This window comes from Schistocerca serialis, chromosome 2, assembly GCF_023864345.2.
Source record: "Schistocerca serialis cubense isolate TAMUIC-IGC-003099 chromosome 2, iqSchSeri2.2, whole genome shotgun sequence".
Lineage (NCBI taxonomy): Eukaryota > Metazoa > Arthropoda > Insecta > Orthoptera > Acrididae > Schistocerca > Schistocerca serialis.
This window is the reverse complement of record NC_064639.1, coordinates 801,789,057-801,810,697: the sequence shown is the minus strand read 5'-3', so window position 1 is coordinate 801,810,697 and position 21,641 is coordinate 801,789,057. Positions and strand designations below refer to the sequence as shown.

At 43.0% G+C, this 21,641-nt stretch overlaps 1 protein-coding gene across 2 annotated transcripts in view; it reads right to left on the bottom strand.

Moving 5' to 3' along the window:
* LOC126458043 (sialin-like) overlaps positions 1-21,641 on the bottom strand; it is a 408,590-nt gene that overhangs the window by 71,128 nt on the left and 315,821 nt on the right. Inside the window, exon 1 of one of the 2 annotated variants that reach the window (XM_050094837.1) lies at positions 5,918-6,397. The exons of the other annotated variant lie outside the window; for it this stretch is intronic. The gene's annotated coding sequence lies outside the window, so the exon portion shown is untranslated. Of the gene's footprint in view, positions 1-5,917; positions 6,398-21,641 lie in introns of those variants that run through there. 2 annotated transcript variants of the gene reach the window in all.

Below are 21,641 nucleotides of genomic sequence, written 5' to 3'. Positions count from 1 at the left end.
TGCGGTATTTCAGTACAGAACGTACGTTCTGCGAACAGCATTTTGTCTTAACGAGAAGCATTTTTATGTCTGCTTTTCTTTCTTCTTCATCGTAGCGTTTTACCGCTGTAGAAGTGACCGCTTCTATGTGACAGTGCAAACAATCCTGGTCCGTCGCGTTTTCTATACAGAGGTCAGCGATATCATTGTAACGTCCACCAATTTCTGCTTAGACCACGTATGTAATCTCTCGTTAATAATTTTCAGTTTATACAGAGTTTTGGCCTAAGCTGGATCTGTTGTTCTGAGGCTGCCAGATTAAAAACTGGCGGTTCCGCCGAGTGTTTGCCTCTGTCGGCCTAACTTCAGATTTTCCGAACAGTGGCCTGCTCTGGTCTTAACATAAACACGCGAAGGTTACGATTTGAAATTAATGGAACTTCATGCACATAATAAGAGCAGTAATGTGCTATACATTTTACTTTGCTAAATAGGCGTGTGATTACATGTCAGTGCAAGGACTGGACGAGTCAACTCCCTTAAACTGTGATATCCGGTTTTAAATGGGAGAGCATGCAGTGATGGGAAGACAAGCATGCAATGGCAGACCCACTTCAGGAAACAGCTGTCGGTGAGCGAGAAAGAGGGGTGAATAGGGTTTACCATCCTGTTGACAGTGGTGTCACTTAAGATGAAATAAAATCCAGGATGGGGGCGGAAATCGGCTGTGCCCTTCCAATGAAAGCATTCCGGCCTTAAGCGATTTAAGGAAGTTACGGAAAACCTAAATATTGATTGCAGGACCGGGCATCTGAACCGCTGTTTTCCCGAATGTGAGTCCAGTGTCTTACCACTCCACAAAGTAATACTAAAAACTCAAATCGTCTGCGAACAAGAATTTCCAATATCGACGTAATTTTTCCGATACTATGTAACACATTACAGGATAAATGTAGCTGAGAGTGCTTGTGCGTGGATGGAAGTAACAGCAACATCTCAAACTATGGAACCGCTCAATAATTCGAATAGGGTGCATGAGAATTGCTGACGCAGTGTGGCGTGCCCGGGTACATTGGGCTGGGTTGCCTCACTCGACACTAGGAAAATAAATCGACCCAAGGGCAACAGGATGCACCGTAAGGCATTGCGGTTCATTGCGCAAGGTTATGGGAAAGATAAACATTTTCGTTTCGTGTGCCCAGCCATTTGTCTGCGAGCGTGGAGAAGGAAAAAAAAGAAACGACTCGAATCGTTTTACTTGCAAACATTTTCTGCAAACAATGTTGACACTCTTTCGAGAGTTCCAGACTATCAGCAATTCCCAATATTTATTTTCACAGACTCAGGGCGAATGGAAAGTAATCCATAATGGAAGATTACAGCTAGGATAGGAAAGATAATGCTACTAAAAACCACTATGACGATGTGTGGAGGTCACTGAATTTTGGCTTTCCCTCACACAATGTGTGTGTGTGTGTGTGTGTGTGAGTGAGAGAGAGAGAGAGAGAGAGAGAGAGAGAGAGATACAGAGAGAAGGACGAGGGAGAAAAAGAGGGAGCGAGGGGGAAGTTTTGTAACGTAATTTTCTCCTCCCGCTGACAATATCTGTGGTAATTTGAGAACATTACGGAAATATTTTCCAAATCAGTTCGACGGCGCAGTCCGGAACCGCGCGACTGCTACGGTCGCAGGTTCGAATCCTGCCTCGGGCATGGATGTGTGTGATGTCCTTAGGTTAGTTAGGTTTAAGTAGTTCTAAGTTCTAGGGGACTGATGACCACGGTAGTTAAGTCCCATAGTGCTCAGAGCCATTTGAACCATTTTTAGTTCGACGGGGGTTGGAGTGGTGGAAAGGATGTCTCTGGATAGCATGAACCAAGTTTAGCCATACCGCAAAGAGCACATCGTCGGCTTCTGTCGTCAGGAATCAGAAACATCAGACTGCAATGGGGATGTGCTGGTAGGAAAAAAACGTGTTTTCTGACAAGTTCCGATTGGATACCGGTGGTAGACGCTGTAGGGACCCAGTCCGGGAACCCAAGTCGTGTGGCACAGAAAGCAGCGAAGTATTCATCCATGAAAAGCTTTGATCACCAACCAAATGATTTAAAAAATTTAATATATAGTAAAATTAACTTCAAATGCAAACCAAAAACTGAAATCACTTCTGAAATTCATTCTGAAGTGACATCTTCTTGACTGCTCCCTATACACCACACAACAATTTTTGAACAATATGGTGTGTTTAGTAAGATGGGTCGAAGTGGAAACGTGGCTGAAGGTTACAAAGGAGCTATGGTGAAACTTTCAGGCACAGTAAAACTGTGTGCCGGACCGAGACTCAAACTCGGGACCTTTGCCTTTCGCGGGCAAGTGCTCTACTCACTGAGTTACCCAAAAACGACTCACAATCTGTTCTCACAGCTCTACTTTCGCCAGTATCTTATCTCCTAGCTTCGAAAATTTCATGGAAATTCTACGAAACTTGCACGACTACACTGCTGGAAGAAAGGGTACGGCGGAGACGTGGCTTTAGCTGAGTGGAAATTTCATTCTGGAAACATCTCCCATGCTGTGGCTAAGCCTTGTCTCCCTAATATCCTTTCTTCCAGAAGTGCTTGTCCAGCATGTTTCGCAGGAGAGCTTCTATGAAGTTTTCAAAGTAGGCGATGAGGTACTGGCGGAAGTAAAGCTGTGCGGACGTGTCGTCAGTCGTGCCTGGATAGCACTTTGCCACGAAAGGCAGAAGTCCCGAGTTCGATTCTCAGTCCGGCACACAATTTTAATTTGCCAAGGAGTTTCATATCAGTGCACACTCCGTTGCAGAACGAAATTTTCATTCTAGTTTCGCTGTTTGGACGTGCCCATTACCACACCGTGTGTGGAGTTTCCAGATTTGTTGGTGTATCAGTGTGCATACTAGGAATGGTTCCACGGCGCAAGAACAGTGGTCGTGAAAAGATGCTAACCGCCAGGGACCAGAGACTAATGTCACCCCTTATCAATGACAATCTATTTCAAACTCGTTAGGAATTGGTACTTTAATTACATCTCACAATCAGTTTCCGACCGACCATTAACATTTGGAGTAGGGTACAAAGCTGCACATCATTTATGATCCTTTACTCATTCCATCACCGTCTGGGTAAGAGAATGGTGCATGTATTTATTGCTGCAAATTGGATTGGATTGGATTGTTTGGGGGAAGAGACCAAACAGCGGGGTCATCAGTCTCATAGGATTAGGGGAAGGAAGACGGCCGTGTCCTTTCAAAGGAACCATCCCGGCATTTGCCTGCAGTGATTTAGGGAAAGCACGGAAAACCTAAATCAGGATGGCCGGACGCGGGATTACACCGTCGTCCTCCCGAATGCGAGTCCAGTGTGCTAACCACTGCGCCACCTCGCTCGGTGCTGCAGATTGAAACAATGCCACAACCTCATCTGGAAATGAAAGCATAGTACTTGCGGATTAATTTATTGGCGTGAGCTTTCCTAGATATTTCAAGAGGAGAGAAACCGCAACAGGGAGAATGGGTGGGGGCGTATGGTATCTTACTGCTATTGCATACGGCGCCTGATCACATTTCATAAACATGGTCAATACAGTCATTTGAAGTTACTTTGACCTGTCTTGCACAGATAATTGGTAATTTCGTTTTGAATCCCAGGAAGCGGTTTTGACTGCTACAAAATGTTCCAGAGCCAGTCGCACAGTAATGTCTAGATTATTTGATGGGACTCATCTGTGCACAGTAGAGTACGAAACTTCTTAACAGATTAAAGCCGTTTGCCTGACCAAGAATCGGTCTGCCTTTCGCGGCCAATGTTTTACTGTCAGAGTTATTCGAGCATGCATCATCAGCCCATTCAGAGCTTACAGCCTCAACAGTCCAGTCTATAGAAGCACTGCCGGAAAATGACCATGGCCGAAGATCAGATCCCAGTTCGGGACATGCTCTTAATCTGTGAGGGATTTTCTTTGCTGCATACACGCTATTGCAAAGTTTCATTCCAACACAGATTTTCACAGTATGTGCGAATAGGTTTAAAAAAAATGCCGGTAAACAGGAATTGCTTTCTTGAAACCAGCGGTACTTCTATTTAAATTTCCCTGTCATTTAGACGCTGCCACATTGATTAAAACAACTGACAAATTCTGGTCTGGGTTTAGTTATCTGCAATTTTACATATTCTACACAAATAGGTTTTTCCGAAAATCGGTGTGACGGGAGTGCGAAAAGAGTCTGAAATTTCTCCTCGATAATGTGTCGTGTTGCCTGACCTGAAACACGCTAGTGAGGCCATTGCCCTGCATATACTTTGGTGGGCTTACTAGGCAGCGCTCGATAGACCGCAATGACTTTCTCTGCTGCAGTCTCTTCTCTAAGAGGCTGTGCAGTGCTGACCTATGGCTGGAATTCTGGACAATACGTACGCGTCTGTGGATTTCGTCCAGGCCAGATCACTGCATCGTAGTGAAGTACATTGGTAATACCACCAGCAATAGAGAAGTAGAGAATAAAGGCAATTCGTCCACATTAAAGTTATAGTACTAGTAATATCAACAGCGGTATATTTCATTTATCCACTACAGCATTAGGAGGAAGTATGAAAGACAAAAACAAAAAAATGTAATGAAACTTACGAAGGACTGCAAGATTCAGATTCACTTTCTGCTTGACTAGCTACTTGTTTTTTAAATTTCTGTTTGTGTTATGTTTAGACGTCTCCTCGATTGACGTAAAAGTACCTGAGCTTAACACAGTGGAGGGGAGGTAAACTTAAAAATGATCCCGTTATGGCGTCGATCACCATTTATTGTTAGTTGTTAATATATGTGACATGCCAGTGCACTAGCATATGGTTGATAGTAAGATAAGAAACTTTGTCTTTTAGCTATTAAGGCAAACACTTTCTACTGTGACGCCACGCATGGCTGTTTCATGTCCACATGTGAGAAAGTGTAATATGTTGAATCCTGGAACGAAATACGGAACTCACTTCTAGTCTTACTGTGAAGTTACGCGTTATCGTTCTGGGAATAAAGTACCACAGCCCGTGCAGCAAACTGTCATTTGATGCCTGTGGTCGCTTAAAGATTGCAACTCACCTTAACAGATGGTGAAGCAACAACATAAAAAAGGAAGAACAGAAAAAGAAACAAGGCACTCTTGATAATGATAGTGTGCAGGCCGAGGAAGCTGCGCGAGTATGCTATTACCATGGCAAACTGGTTTTTATATATCAGCAACAGCAAACAGAGAGACATATCTATTAAATGATGGAAAATGAAATCAGTCGCCAAGGAGTTACGGATAGGCTGTTTATGAAGTTATAACACCACAACACAGAACATTATGGAAAGGCATTTACAGCCTTTTATTTGTATAAAACAACCGTACAACGTGTCTCGCCTGTGTGTGTTATTGCAATAGACTTTTAAAAATTTACTTATGGCTACTTTGCTGCCTTTAAGTAACAAATCTTTGAATACGTCCACCGCACCTATTGAATTATTACTATTGTGTATTCATATGACACGCACAAGACGTTCAATGACACTGATAGCTACGAATTGTATTCGCATATGTTTGCTGGTCTCACCCGCTGACAGTATTTTAAAAACCAATCTTATGCCCGATGTGAGATTCGAACCCCCAGACCAGTGAAGCTGGCAACTCCCTAGCCTTCGTAAGTGTACACTTTACGGGGAACTACGACCGCTTTCGCTCGGTCAGACGGTCATTTGTCATGCCCACATTACACATAAGCAACAAGCAGGACTTCCACGATAGAGGAGCATCCGTATGTGGGTCTCCGCTGCGTCTCTTGCTGCACTGATATGTTTGAATATGTTTAACGTATGATGAAACCGACAGAAGCCACAACACAAAAATGCAGCAAAGGGTGAAAAAATTCGTCTGGTAAAAACTTACCGCTGATGCCACTGACTGCAAAGACTCGAGAGCAGTAGACACAGTGATGAGCCAATTGCCGCAAATGTTTGTGGTACTGCGAGACCCGATGTTAAATATGCCACGAGTTCCGTAATTATTAAAGTATCGACAAAGGAGAAACTTATATCGATCGAACGTGGGTTTTCGTCACTGTGCCACCGATACGATATCGACTCCTCGTTGTCCTTCCGCCGCACAGCCCGTCTGAGCTACTGCCGCAAGCCGCTGTGCATTTCGGCTGCCGGGTGTACGAACCATCTTGGTTTGGGGTGTCAGTGCGTGTTGGACAACACACCTGCCGGCTTCGCACAGCCAGATATCGAACATCACACTTTTTAGCAGAGAATGGGCAACGATTAATACCTACTACTGTGCGGACAAATTTTTGCCGATTCTCACTGTCCGTTACGGGCGCTTTGCGCGCTACTGTCCCGGGAGCCGAATTGTTCAACATTCCGCTTTCGGCAATCGGCGCTTATCGTGGCGGACGTGACGTCAGACGGCAGCAGAGGCGGCTCGAACGTGCGATTGAGCGAGTTGGCGCGCATGCGCCCTGTACTCAGAATACTCGTGGCTGACGTCAGCGAACCTTTGGCGACGCACTGTGGTGGGTCACGGTACTACTCATTGATGACTTTCGGCTACTTTCTGGGAGAGTCTACTTTCTCAAATAACCGAGCTGTAAGCTGCAGATTAAAATGTTTTTTTCACTAACATCTCTATTGTTGTGTTGTTCCTTTCTTATCAAGACAAATATTTGGTACGTCGTCCCGACATCCACGTGTTTAACTTGTCTTCTACATACTTAGGATATCGTTCATTATTTAATTTTATTCACAATCCAAAAGAATTTACCCATTGTTAAGGCCTAATGTTAAATGGAAAGTAGATTATAAAAGAGCAGCGACGAGGCGTTAATTCAAACACTGACGTACGCCCGCATTTCCAGACCTCCTTGACCTGACCACCGTCTCCGGCAACGGCGGGGTCACGTTCTTCTCCATTGAGCAAATCGCAGTTGGCGCATGCGTTTGAAGGCGACGGAGCGCAGCTTTCGATGTCAAATTGCCTTAGTTTTTGACTCCACCAACTCTAATGTTTACCACCCAAAAATGAGAACAGCATAGCGTTCTTACATTTAAAGATCTGAGGCAAAGGTAGAATAAAATCTAAAATTTTCATACATAATTACGCGTATGTGCAAGATTCAGATCACAAAACATTTGGCATGTGACATAAGTTAAAAATAAAAATAAAAATTAGCAGTTTCCAAACTATTTCGGAAACAAAAATAAAATGGTATTTGGGCACACATCAAAAGTAAACTAACTTAGACTTTGTAAGGTTGTGGCTGGCCCTACAATGTTGCATGGTTCTCATACATGTCTCAGTCAGAAAGCCAAAGGAAACTTAAGTTAGACAGCAAGAACAAATTTTGTTCGGAACATCAAATATGTAGTCTCCTAGATCACATCGCAAATAACGTGAAAAGGAAGGAACTAAACGTTAAATCAGCACTAAACTAGATGTCGGCAAACCAGATGAAAACAGAGGAAAGAAGAATGTCTCAAATACTAACAATTCGACCCAATTATAAAAGAACTGCAAAGCAGACACCGATCGTAATGAAGTGAATCATGAAATCGGAAGAAACTAAAATCTTAATCCTGTGCCGAAGAAGACGCAGACGAGAATGAGAAGAAGAAGAAAAAGAAGAAGATAAGTACCGTTAAGTTACGAGGGAAACCGCTCAATTCGTCCTATAGGAAACGACATGTGCGCCTAGCTCTCTAAAACGATTTCACTCTAACCCTTCGTAGAATTTGACTGAAGTAAGCTTACGGACTGATTATAAATTATTCTGAGACTGAAGAGCGATTCGATTTGTGAGATACGCTAATAAACCCTAAAATTACGTGCCACTTGGCTAAATGGAATTATATAATGTTAAAGGCTCAAAATAAAATTCTTTTCACTCCAGACACTTCTTGAAAAAGTCACTGTTTATTGCTCAAAGTTTTCCACGCTGAAGATGCCGCAATAAAGGGAGAACTGTTTTCATGTGTATTTTCCTTTCGGACACAGGCATTTCTTCGAATGTGTTAATGCCTCAAAAACGCAGCGCTGTTAGATAATAGCTTTCTTGGATGAATTACCAGGAGTGGTACACGGAAAAGCGAGATTAAAATGGGAGCAGACATGACATCATTTGAAACTGGCTCTTCCTCTGCGGAACTTTATCTGAGCTACAAAAAACAGATAATCACTGTCTTTTGGGGCAGTGCTTATGAAACGCTGTACTTCATGGACATCTAGTTTGTGTCTGTGACGAAGGTATAGAGAGACACTCTTAGTGATGAACTCCAGTTATTTCTTTATCAATTCCTATCTACATGAATGACTGAAGGTTATCTCGTAGATGATTAGCGCTGCATTATGATATATGGTCTCACAGTATTTACTTGTGGCTTCTGTCTTGTTTTAGATGGTACTTGTATTGTATAAGTTCCGTACTTCCGAACGACGACGCATGCTGAAGAACGCTAGCAGCGTACTCATGTTCCGTAGGTTACGTGACTCTTTATATATCCACAATCAGTTTCTGGACGATTAAACCCTTCTGGTTTTTAGGAGAATCTAAGATGACACTCACCGCATAAGTAAATAAAGCGATCGGACTGTGGTAACGCCCGGCGCTTATGCAACACACCTGACGTACACATAATGCGGATCGAATCGTAACTGCCCGAGTCTACTAGGAAAACTATGGTAGTCTACGCTTAATTATGCTAGTCTACTACAGCTTGCGGTAGCTATATGACTCTGTTAATACGACAGAAAAGAAGCACACATGACGCCGTGTCAACTTTCACCAAGTGTGATGGTGCAGTGTTTAGCAAATTGGGAGTCTCATTCGGGAGCATTCTGCTTAATTTAGTTTTCCTGTGGCCTCATAAGACAGATAAAATAAAATGCTGGTATAAGGAGATGTAGATTTCCCTCCTCAAACTTATTCTATATCTTATTATTGTAGGTGCACTTATGTTTCGTCTCTAATGACGAAATTCCTTCCTTCCTTTTCAGATTATATTGGAAGACTCTGACAGGAAAGGAGAACGGAAGATGTGCAGGTTAATATTGGGTCTGAATGCTGGGACAGTGGAATGAGTAATATTGATGTGAGGCGAAGCAACTGCCGCCGTGTCCTGCAGCTTCATTTTCTTCCTTCTTTTACTCAGTTTGTTTCAGACGAAGTGCATTTCACTATTTCACCAGATGCAAACAGAACATTTGACTGAACATTTCACCAGACACAAACAAGACACTGGAATGTCTTGTTAAAAAATATAAAACAACTTTGAGAGATAATTATCCTACGAAGCACATTAGTTTGACGAAACTCTTAAAATAAAAGGTACAAATTTTTAACATGAAATGCACTCATATACATAAAACATGAGGCAGGTTCTCATATTTTAAGGTTTTCTTTTACTAAGACAGATGAAATGGCAAATACATTTCGCAATGGATCTATCCACGGAACTAAGAATCACTCTACGAGAAAAACAACCTTTAATTTTAAAAATATTGTACACAGTAATTGTTGTTGGATGATTGTACTCGTATTTACCACAATCTATTAGTTTCTGCACTATGTCCTCAACAAAGAGACAGCAATCATAGCCTGGAGGGCGTATTACGTTTACCAGATGTCTCGTTTTATTAGCATTCATGTGAGCTGCTCGTAGTCTGTTAATAGTAACAATTTATTTTCTCGTGAACGCCGAGTTGAGAAACCAAGGGTAGCGTAGTATCTCTTGCTGAATCGCCCGAAACGATGTGCCTGATTTCACGTTAATAGTAGGTCCTCTTCACTTGGTTGAACAACTACAGTAGGTTAGGAGCACGCAGGTCGTCGAAGTGGCAATCAATTGAAAGACTTGTACCGCTTCAGGCAAATGCCGGGACGGTTCCTTTGAAAGGGCACGGCCGCTTTCCTTCCCCCATCATTCCTTAATGCGATGGGACCGATGACCTCGCTGTTTGGTTCCCTTCCCCAAATCAACAAAACCAACCAACTTTTACCAGGTCATTGAGCCACCCAACAACAACAAAAATAGTAACAGAAGTAGTAGTAGGTGGTGTAGTAGTGTCCACATCCACTAAAACTGTCCATTACGTTTTTTATTTGTTGGCGAGTGTAATGTGAAAATCACTGCATGGTCGGGGAATGCCGATGGGAAGTAGACGCAGCAACGTTTTAGTCTGGTAGTCTGCCCTTTCGTTTCCGCAGTAACTATTGTAGACGAATAGGTTGACGCAACTCCTTTGCTCTAGCTTCACTCTTCACGTAGATCCATCAAATTTGTTCAGTGTAACCTATTAGCAGTCACCGATAATTTCAAACCAAAACTAAAATTCACATGATCTACAGATCCTTAGGTGGCAGTTCTGAAGACCGATTAATTTCGCACAAAATAAATAACAGGATTAGAACACGCGCACGGAAGCTGTCGAATACGCATGAATTCACGGCTGCTAACATGGCACTGGACAAACACGCACTGCGGGGAACATGACCTCGACATCAACAAAAAACAAGTGAAAACATGTGTATCGAGAGAGGTCGTTCTTTGCGCGTTGCCAGGAACGTTGAATGTAGGGTACACAAATATGGGTTTTCAAAGAGGGCGTGATCAGCCTCCACAGCTAGCCAACACACCGGCTCGATAAGAGTTATGTTAATTACATGTACCTGGCTTCCCTACTACGAACGAAACTACACTTACGCTCAAAAATTAAGGATAATGGTGTTACATGGTGAAACAACGCTCTGGCTGGCAGTTTGCGGGGTTAAATCAGCTCGGGGTATGATCATGCGGTGCATTTGACCTGCAGCCGTCGCACGGTGGCGCTGGCAGCAGTCCACATACGCAGAGGTGTGTTGGTGCATGTCAGAGTACGGTGCAGCGAGAAAGTGTGCAGACGTTTTCAGACGTGCTAATGGTGACTGTCTTGAAAATGGCTCAAAGAACACATATTGATGACGTTATGAGGGGTAGAATACTAGGGCGACTGGAGGCTGGTCAAACACAGCAGGTCGTAGCAAGGGCCCTCCGTGTGCCATAATTATGGCAACGATTCCAGCAGACAGGAAACGTGTCCAGGCGCTACAGTACGGGACATCCACAGTGTACAACACTACAAGAAGACCGATATCTCACCATCAGTGCCCGCAGACGGCCACGGAGTACTGCAGGTAGCATTGCTCGGGAACTTACCGCAGCCACTGAAACAGTTGTCTCCAGACACACAGTCTACAGACGACTGGACAGACATGGCTTATTCGGCCAGAGACCTGCAAGGTGCATTCCACTGACCCCTGTTCACAGCAGAGCCCGTAAAACCTGGTGTGAAGAACACAGTACATGGTCATTGGAACAATGGTCCCAGGTTATGTTTACGGACAAGTCCAGGTATAGTCTGAACAGTGATTCTCGCCGGGTTTTCATCTGGCGTGAACCAGGAATCAGATACCAACCCCTTAATGTCCTTGAAAGGGACCCATATGGAGGTCGTGGTTTGATGGTGTGAGGTGGGATTATGATTGGTGCATGTCTTTGACAGAGGAACTGTAACAGGTCAGGTGTACCGGGACGTCATTTTGCACCACCTTTTCAGGGGTACACTGGGTCCCACCTTCCTCCTGATGGATGATAACGCATGGCCCCACCGAACTGCCGTCGTGGAGGAGTATCTTGAAACAGAAGATATCAGGCGAATGGAGTGGCCTGCCTGTTCTCCAGACCTAAACCCCATCGAGCACGTCTGCGATGCTCTCGGTCGACGTATCGCTGCATGTCTTCAAACCCCTACGACACTTCAGGAGCTCCGACAGGCACTGGTGCAAGAATTGGAGGCTATACCCCAGCAGCTGCTCGATCATCTGATCCAGAGTATGCCAACCCGTTGTGCGGCCTGTGTAGGTGTGCGTGATGATCATACCAGATATTGTTGTCGGTGTACATGTGCAGGAAACAGTGGCGTTTTGTAGCACATGTGTGCTACTTATCGCCAATACAGTGGACTTACAGATCTTTGTCGTGTGTATTCCTTATGTGCCTATGCTATTAGCGCCAGTTTTGTGTAGTGCCACGTTGTGTGGCCCCACATTCTGCAATTATCCTTAATTTATGAGCATGAGTGTATTTTGGCTTTACTACGAATCGGTTTTACAGAGAAACGAAGACACTTACTTCCGTACTACAATGGGCTACCGGACAGGCTAATACGTGATTATCATAAATAAATTATCCAATATGCGATACCTCTGTGTACTGTTGTAGGAAAGTGAACGCAATTTATGTCCACCATAACTTTGATGTGTTACAAACAGTGGTGGTAACACTAATGTCTACTCTGCCTGACCTACGTCAAGTAAAGATGTGTAACTTTTACTTCAATGTATTTACATTATCTTTAATCTTATAAACTACCTATCCACGATATCACTGCACTTAGACTCCCCTGCCCGCTATCGGAAACGCGCTGTGACATTATATTCATATGTAGAGGTTTTCGACGTGATTATGGCCACACAACGGGAACTTGAACGCACGGGACATTATATTTCGGAAATCGTTAAGGAATCCTATATTCCCAGACCCACAGTGTCAAGAGAATGCCACGAAAACCAAATTGCAGGCATTACCTCTCACCACGGACAACGCAGCGGCCGACGGCATTCACTTCACGACTGAGAGCATCGGTGTTTGCGTAGAGTTATCAGTGCTAACAGACAAGCAACATTGCGTGAAATAACCGCAAAAATCAGTTGGGACTTATGACGAACGTGTCCCTTAGGACAGTGCGACGAAATCTGCCGTTATTGGATTACGGCAGTAGACGACCGACACGAGTGCCTTTGCTAAGAGCATTAAGGCAGCTGCAGCGCTCTCCTGAGCTCATGATCATGTCGGCTGGACGCTGGACTACTGTTGGCCCAGTCAGATGAGTCCCAATTTTAGTTGGTAAGAGCCGATGGCAGGGTTCGATTGTGGCGCAGACCCCACGAAGCCATGGAACCAAGTTATCAACAAGGTAATGTGCAAGCTGGTGGTGGTTCCATAATAGCGTGGTCTGTGTTTCCATAGAATGGACTGGGTGCTCTGGTCCAACTGAACCGATCAACGGCTGAAAATGGTTATGTTCGGCTACTCTGAGAGCATTTTCAACCATTCATGGGCTTCATGTTTGCAAACAACGATGGGATTTTTATGAATGACAATGCGCCATCTCACCAGGTCACAATTGTTCGCGATTGATTTGAAGAACATTCTTAACAGTTCGAGCGAATGATTTGGCCACCCAGATCGCCCGATATGAATCTCTCAGAACTATTATAGGACATAATCGAGAAGTCAGTTCGTACACAAAATCGTGCACCGGCAACACTTTCGCAATTATGGACGGCTTTAGGGGCACTATTGATCAATATTTCTGCTGGGGACTTCCAATGGACTTGTTGAAGCCACGCCACGTCAAGTCGCTGCACTACGCCGGGCTAAAGGAAGTCCGACAGGATATTAGTATGCTGCCCCTGACTTCTGTCACAGTGTAAATTCATGATGAGATCACGCGCCAGCATTTTGGGCTCGATCTCAAACCAAACTCGATGACACTAGAATAATTGCGTGAGGTGGACGTCACAGTCGTTGGATGCTGACTAAAGGCTGCTGCGAAAGCAAATTTATCATTAAGTTTGGAAATGTTTTGAAAAGAATGCACATGCACTCAACTCAGAATGTTATGTGGGTGTGATCAGCCCGGATTTACGTTATTTCCGAACTGGGGCAGAAACTTGATAGTGGCGCCCCCCTCCCCCCTCGAGTGTTTGAGATAGGACGCCAAAAATTTATAAAAAAATCTGTTTTTCAAAAATATGTTTATTTTATCTTTCTGAAGAGTATGATATATAAAACATATTTGTTCGAGGAAATGTAAGACATGTTATCTCGTGGAGTGTAGGTTTAAGACGCTGCTGATGGTGTTCAGTACGTCTGACGTGAACACTAAATTGGTAGCCACGCTGTAGCTAACCGAGCAAGCTGGCGCAGTGGCAATACACCAGACAAGCACTCTGGAGGACTGCTCTTATGATCTCCGTCCGGCGATGTATATTTAGGTTTCCCACGGCTTCGTTCCATCGCTTAAAGCGAACGCCGCGATGGTTCCTTTAAAAAGGACACGGCTAATTTCGTTTCTCATCCTTTTCCAACCCAAGTTCATGCGTCTCCGTTGGAGACCATAATCTACTATTTGGGCTGAGCACGCTATGAGCCTGTATCAAGTTTCGCCGTCCCTTTTCTATTAATTGTATACTTATCTTCAGCAGTACAAAGATAACAGTATACTGCACTAGCACTCCTTGCTGCCATCCACACGATACAGATAAACGTCTTATACTCATAACAAGCAGGGGGATGGGCAGCAACAAACTGTCATCGTTGGGACTTACCTAGTGATAGCATAGCGGCACTTCAGTGTTGTCCCCGAAGTTCACTGAGCTGGATTAGAACTGAGCTGATCTTACTCAGCAAAGTAGCAATAATAATAATAATAATAATATTAAGTCCTTTCTGGTTCTGCCTTGCTCTGAACCCACTATCCAACATGCTAAATAATACAGAAGTTACGTCGCATGGTTCTCAGAGCCAGCCATGGCTTTTGGAACAGACAAATGTAAGAAAAATAGCATAGTCAAGGGAAAACACACTAAACAAGAAGATTACATATTGAATAACCACAGTGACTACATAGAAGTGATGGATAAAACATATGCCTATAAATATCTAGGATACAGACAAAAAATAGGAATAGATAATACAAATATTAAAGAAGAACTAAAAGAAAAATATAGACAAAGACTAACAAAAATACTGAAAACAGAATTGACAGCAAGAAACAAGACAAAAGCTATAAATACTTATGCTATACCAATATGGACCTATTCATTTGGAGTAGTGAAATGAAGTAACACAGAACTAGAAGCACTCAATACACTTACACGATCACAATGCCACAAATATAGAATACATCACATACATTAAGCAACAGAAAGATTCGCGTTAAGCAGGAAGGAAGGAGGAAGGGGATTTATCGACATAAAAAACTTACATTATGGACAGGTAGACAATTTAAGAAAATTCTTTATAGAACGAGCAGAAACTAGCAAAATACACATAGCAATCACTCATATAAATACATCGGCTACACCATTGCAATTTCATAACCACTTCTACAACCCTTTAGATCACATAACATCAACAGATACGAAGAAAGTAAATTGGAAAAAGAAAACACTACATGGCAAGCACCTGTATCATCTAACACAGTCACACATCGATCAAGATATACAGTGAGACGGAAGGATTCATGATAGCAATACAGGATCAAACAATAAACACCAGATATTACAGCAAGAATATTATTAAAGATCCCAGTACCGCCCACAACCGATAAATGCAGACTTTGCAAACAACAAATAGAAAGAGTAGATCACATCACAAGCGGATGTACAATACTAGCAAATACAGAATACACCAGGAGATATGACAATGTAGCAAAAATAATACATCAACAACTTGCCATACAACATAAACTAATAAAACAACACGTTCCCACACACAAGTATGCACCACAAAATGTACTGGAGAATGATGAATACAAATTATACTGGAACAGAGCCATTATAACAGATAAAACAACACCACATAACAAACCTGACATCATGCTCAACAATGAAAGGAAGAAATTAACACAACTAATCGAAATATCCATACCCAATACAACAAATATACAGAAGAAAACAGGAGAAAAAATTGAAAAATACATCCAACTGGCTGAGGAAGTCAAGGACATGTGGCATCAGGATAAAGTTGACATTATACCAATTATACTATCAACTACAGCAGTCATACCACACAATATCCACCAGTACATCAACGCAATACAGCTACATCCAAACGTATATATACAACTACAGAAATCTGTAATTATTGATACATGTTCAGTTACCCGAAAGTTCCTAAATGCAATGTAACATATACCGTACAGTTAAAAGGAAGTCACGCTTGATCAAGGTCCGCGTCACTTTGCATTTTTAACCAGACGTAATGTCTGAGACAGGAAATAATAATAATAATAATAATAATAATAATTTGTTTCGTGGTTCCTCTTGTGTCGAGTAAACTAAGTGAATTAGTTCGTAAAAACTTTCTGCAATCATTTGTGACCAAAATAAAGCGACACCAGAAAGCCGTCGTTAAACTCCTACCATTTCCAAACGTGAAACACAGGATTCTTGTTGTCTGGTGCAATGATCGAGTTGCTAACAGATAACGCTCACAATTACATACACGGCAAGACACGAAATCACCGAAGTGAAACTAAACACGGTGCAATGTAGCGACGCTGAAGCAGACTACGTGCTCCGCCAGACAACAGCCCACTCGCCCCTAGGGCCGTGCGTGCCGTGGGCGCCACACGCCGCCGAAGCGTCAGATTCTCTGGAAGCCAAGCCGTGCCGCGGCAGTGTGGCGAAAGCCGCCCACAAAAACGGCGCTCTCCTGTTCTAAAGTGGTACGGCTCTCTTGGAAAGGTAAGCTCGATTTGTCCAAAGGGTGGCGCATTACAGAGTAAGGCCAGGTTCACACACGTAACTAATGTTATGTCACAACTTGTGGCTGTGTGTATTGGCACCGAGAGCTACCGTTCACACAGCACGCCACAAATTCTACGTAGTTGCACAGCTCTAAGCAACTGAAATCATATGGGTTGGTTCTAATGTTGTTGTTCGTGTTGTTGTTGTGGTCTTCAGTCCTGAGACTGGTTTAATGCAGCTCTCCATGCTACTCTATCCTGAGCAAGTTTCTTCATCTCCCAGTACCTACTGTAACCTATATCCTTCTGAATCTGCTTAGTGTATTCATCTCTTGGTCTCTCTCTACGATTTTTACCCTCCACGCTGCCCTCCAATACTAAATTACTGATCCCTTGATGTTTCAGAACATGTCCTACCAACCGATCCCTTCTTCTTGTCAAGTTGTGCCACAAACTCCTCTTCTCCCCTATTCTCTTCAATACCTCCTCATTAGTTACGTTATCTACCCATCTAATCTTCAGCATTCTTCTCTAGCACCACATTTCGAAAGCTTCTCTTCTCTTCCTGTCGAAACTATTTATCGTCCATGTTTCACTTCCATACATGACTATACTCCATACAAATACTTTCAGAAACGACTTCCTGACACTTAAATCTATACTCGATGTTAACAAATTCCTCTTCTTCAGAAACGCTTTCCTTGCCATTGCCAGTCTACATTTTATATCCTCTCTACTTCGACCATCATCAGTTATTTTAATCCCCAAACAGCAAAACTCCTTTACTACTTTGTCTCATTTCCTAATCTAATTCCCTCAGCATCACTCGACTTTATTCGACTACATCCTCGTTTTGCTTTCGTTGATGTTCATCTTACATCCTCCTTTCAAGACACTGTCCATTCCGTTCAACTGCTCTTCCAAGTCCCTTGCTGTCTCTGACAGAATTACAATGTCATCGGCGAACCTCAAAGTTTTTATTTCTTCTCCATGGATTTTAATACCTACTCCAAATTTTTCATTTATTTCCTTTATTGATTGCTCAATATACAGATTGAATAACATCGGGGAGAAGGCTACAACCCTACCTCACTCCCTTCCCAACCACCGCTTCCCTTTCAAGCCCCTCGACTCTTATAACTGCCGTCTGGTTTCTGTACAAATTGTAAATAGCCTTTCGCTCCCTGTATTTTACCCCTGCCACCTTCAGAATTTGATAGAGAGTATTCCAGTCAACATTGTCAAAAGATTTCTCTAAGTCTACAAATGCTAGAAACGTAGGTTTGCCTTTTCTTAATCTAGGTGCTAAGATAAGTCGTAGGGTCAGTATTACCTCACGTGTTCCAATATTTTTACGAAATCCAAACCGGTCTTCCCCGTGGTCGGGTATTAATGTTATGGTGCAGGTTATGGCATTAGAACGGTGACAAGAGTGAAATACAAGGAAGACGAAGCCCAGATGTTGGGCACGGAAATAAATTTCGTGTAGCGATATATCAGGGACGACAAACATATTTATGAAAGAAATAACACTCTAAGACGAAAATGCAAACTAACCAACAGCTGACATGCACTCGTACGCAACTAAAAAGAACGAGTCGTACAAACTTCGTGATTTGTGAGAACAAGCACTGAATAAATTTTGGATTATATGCAGGAAATAGCCTCTGAGTGTGTTAAGGCACCTATTAAATTAAAAATTAGTTATTCGAAATGCCTACATCAACGAGTACAATAAGATCCTAAAGTCTTGGAAGAGTGGCGTTCCTGCAGATGGTATTTACGAGGTGTAGCAATAAAGAAACCGGACTCATGCTCTAACTCTTTATTGAAGTAACGTACGCAACTGAAATGTTGTTCCCTTCAATGCTCCCCCAGCGATCCCTGCACCACTCCTTGCGAATTTTCCGCCGTTGGAAGCATTGCTGCAAATCTTTTTCTGTTACTCGTATTAAGTGTATTTACTTAATCACTCAAAAATGTTTTAGGACTGTGGGATACATCACAGGTTTTCAAATATTGTGTTTGTGCGAGCGTAACATACACACATACATGGCTGCAGAAAATTAAACATACGCTGTTGTTCTTGTAGTTCCAGAAGCTGCAAAAGTGTACCTGCCGACCACTATTTTGACTTTTTTCAGTAATAAATTGAAAACACGCTGAAATCGAACGGAGTACAGCAGCATTTATTCCACGATAACTGCGACAAAGTGCTCGTGTTTCAAAATACAGCCACGAGGGAGCAATGGTCGAAGGAAAGTGGCGTAACAAAGTACGACCAAGTGGAACTTCTTGTGGCATGACAAAAGTTGCTTCTCAAGTTGCGCCACTGAACTCTGGGAGTTCACATGTGCAACTACTGTATGCGACTAGCTGTGGCGACAGTTTTGTAGCGTGTGTGAACTGGCTTAACTTCTACCATGTGCAACTACTTCGTAATTCTTTGTTCGACGTATCTGCTCGATGTACACAGTGTTCCATCAAGCTTTCGCATCTGTAAGAGCTTTGTTCCTTTTAATGTGGCAAGAAAATGATTAAATGATTGTTTGGCTCCAAATTCTCTACACGCTTACGCTAATGGCTCAAATGGCTCTGAGCACTATGCGACTTAACTTCTGAGGTCATCAGTCGCCTAGAACTTAGAACAAGGACATCACACACATCCATGCCCGAGGCAGGATTCGAACCTGCGACCGTAGCGGTCGCTCGGTTCCAGACTCTAGCGCCTAGAACCGCACGGCAACTCCGGCCTGCGCTTACGCTAATGAAAGTAACTTCAATGACAAACTCTAAAACCACATTGGTCACTAGAATTTTTAAAACGGCATTATGCCATTTTGTTCCGCCAGAATAGCAGATATTTATGAGATGAAATAACTGGTGTAATTCTTTTGTAGGTGTGGCAAGAAGTTACGGGGTAAAAACACACTGAATATGGGGATTTCTGAGCTGTTGTCGCCACCATTTTAATGGTGCATCGCCCGGATGTTTACACCACTTTCCGTCAACAGCGGCAACACTACGTATGCTTTTGTCGGTGCTGCTAGTTTTCGTGGAGAGTCGTGTAAATTTGTAGGTGGCGTGGAATTCGAACGGCAAACCACAGAACTTCGCACATAACGTGCGTTTTTACTCAACAATTTTTAATCAGAGCTACAAACGAGATATCACATAATTCGTCTCATTCTGCAGCCAGGAAAAAAGAAGTTCCATTAAAAATGTACAATTGGGCTTATATTTTTAGAATATGTATTTCGAGTGATTTTTCAGAAGCTGTGGAATCAATGAATCTCCATCTGAATCTTTTTGTTGTCACATCAAAATTTACATCAGATAGCAGCGCCAGTTGGGACTACCTTTGCCGGCCGCTGTTGCCGAGCGGTTCTAGGCGCATCAGTCTGGAATCGAGCGACCGCTACTGTCGCAGGTTAGAATTCTGCCTCGGGCATGGATGTGTGTGATGCCAGGTTAGTTAGGTTTAAGTAGTTCTAAGTTATAGGGGACTGATGATCTCAGAGTGCTTAGAGCCAATTGAACCATTTTTTTACTACCTTTATATTGATTTTCCATATCTGTCACCTTTTTGTAGTGCAGTACCATTTTTCATTTAGATGTTGTCTGTCGTTCAGTTCAACTGCATGGCAACCTACTCCCTTTCCCGTATTCCACTGTTTACAATACTGTACAAGTATTTCAGTGTATTTCATGCTTCACGTAGTGTGTAATGTGCAGTTCCGTAATCCTAATTATTCGCATGTTGCCGTGAAGCTGATCATAGTGTGTCATCAAAGCAGCTTGCACGTTACAAGCTGACCGAAAACTACGCACGCGTCTGCCTTGAGCTGTCGCAGCGGCGCACCGACTTCCAGATAGTGGCCATATTGGCAGCGGCCTGTTACGCGCAGGAGACAATGCCCTTCGCTTACGCGGACCACCACACACCTTGGCCTCAATCTTCGTACACGTACACAACACTGGCAACTGTCAGTGACGAGGAAAGTGTAGCGTCAGTTCTGCTTAAATAAAGGCGACGAACAACGTTATATTCAGCCGCAGTGCTCGATGACACTAGAATAATTGTGTGTGATGGACGTCACAGTCGTTAGATGCTGACTAAAGGCTGATGCGAAAACTAATTTATCAGTACTTCCTGGCAGATTAAAACTGTGTGCCAGACCGAGAGTCGAACTCGAAACCTTTGCCTTTCGCGGGCAAGTGCTCTACCAACGGAGCTACCCAAGCACGATTCACGCCCCGTCCTCAGAGCTTTACTTCTGCCAGTACATCGTCTCCTACCGTTAATCTGCCAGGAAGTTTCATATCAGCGCACGCTCCGCTGCAGAGTGAAAATATCATTCTGGAATTTATCGGTAGGTTTGGGAATGCTTTAGAAAGAATGCACATGCACTCAGCTCAGAATGTTATGTGGGTGTGATCAGCCCGGATCTACGATATTTCCCAACCGGGGCAGAAACTTGATAGTGGCGCCCCTCTCCCCCCTCGAGCGTTTGAGATAGGACGTCAAAAATTTGTAAAAAATCTGTTTTTTAAAAATATGTTCATTTTATCTTTCTGAAGAGTATGATACATAAAACATATTTGTTCGAGGAAATGTAAGACATGTTATCCGGTTTTTAGTGAGCCCAAGTGCAGTGCCACGCCTCTTCACACAGCATTCTTCTATCGCACGTCACTGTATTTCGTTCTGTGGAATTCAAATATGTATACTTTGTAATGAAAGGTATCAAACCTATATTCAGGACAGTGGAAATTAAAATGTCCTGTGGTGTCTCTCCTGCTCCCAATCGGCCGGTATGACATCCTGCCGCCCTTAAAAAAAAAGAATTCACAATTAATACTGAGAGGGATTATTTGTGACCGGGAAATTAAGAACTCTTCAGGAAATTTGCACTCTTTATTGCCCACTAGCTAATAACTTTCTCTTTTGCTGCATGAAAAAACAAAATGTCTTTCTCTAATAGTGAAAAAGCTGTTAATACGAATAGTACCCAACACTGCTGTGGTTTCTCCATTACGT